This window comes from Tupaia chinensis, unplaced genomic scaffold (genome assembly GCF_000334495.1).
Source record: "Tupaia chinensis unplaced genomic scaffold, TupChi_1.0 Scaffold139767_1, whole genome shotgun sequence".
NCBI lineage: Eukaryota > Metazoa > Chordata > Mammalia > Scandentia > Tupaiidae > Tupaia > Tupaia belangeri.
The window spans coordinates 2632029-2632880 of NW_006199647.1; the positions used below are offsets into that span (position 1 = coordinate 2632029).

Consider the following 852-nt stretch of genomic DNA (forward strand, 5'->3'; position numbering starts at 1 on the left):
CTCTCTCTCTCTCTCTCTCTCTCTGTGTGTGTGTCTCTGTTGTGAGTGTAGATGCCCTCTATTTTTTTTAAAAGATAAATAAAATTAAGTAATTAAAAAAAAAAAACAACTATGGGTTACTGCCTACTCATTCCTTCCCTAGGCCTGAAAACATTTTAATAGAAGGCCCCAAGTGGGGCCAGTAGATAGCATAACGGTTCTGTCGCTGGACTCGCATGTAGTCCACCAGGGTTCGAGTCCCGGACCCAGCCATCTGTGCCTTCATGCCCAAAGTCCCAAGAAGCAAATGGAGAAGGGACTGCCCGGTGGCCATCCCCCGGGGGTGATTTCTCGCTTTCTGTCTCTCTGTCTCTCCAGCAAAAATCTCTTAAAAAGAACAGAAGGTCCCTAGAAACCGGCCCCTGGACACCCGTGCCCGTGGCTGCGGGCACAGTGAGAAAGGTCGGCGGGCTGCACGGTCCCCATGCAGAGAAGCACCGCGAGGAGCAGCGCCGGGGCACTCGTTCCCCAGAGAGACAGAGACGCAGGCCTTCCGACACGCACGTCCCTCACAGGGCGGCCCGCGTCCGGACCGACACCCTGGCCCGCGCCCGGACCCACACCCGCGGCCGGACCCGCACTCCCTGCCCCGAGCCGGGGCGCAGCCGCCGTTCTCGGCCAAACTCTCGACGCCCGCTGTCTCTCCCACGCGCTCCGCCCGTCACACGACTCCCTGTCCCGTCACGCTCACACGTGCTGTCCCTCACGCATGCGCACATCCATACCCTCACGCTCAGTCCCCTTGGCCTGTCGCGCACACACCCACACACCCTCCGTCCTTCACACCTTCTCACACGACGGGCGCTCTCGCTC

The 852-nt window shown here is 59.5% G+C and overlaps 1 long non-coding RNA gene across 1 annotated transcript in view; it reads right to left on the reverse strand.

Annotated features, from left to right (window-relative positions):
* LOC106736411 (uncharacterized) overlaps positions 1 to 851 on the reverse strand; it is a 9276-nt gene extending 8425 nt beyond the window's left edge. Inside the window, exon 1 of the long non-coding RNA XR_001371424.1 lies at positions 826 to 851. This is a non-coding gene — a long non-coding RNA (uncharacterized LOC106736411). The remainder of the gene's footprint in view (positions 1 to 825) is intronic.
* Position 852: the final 1 nt, after the last annotated feature.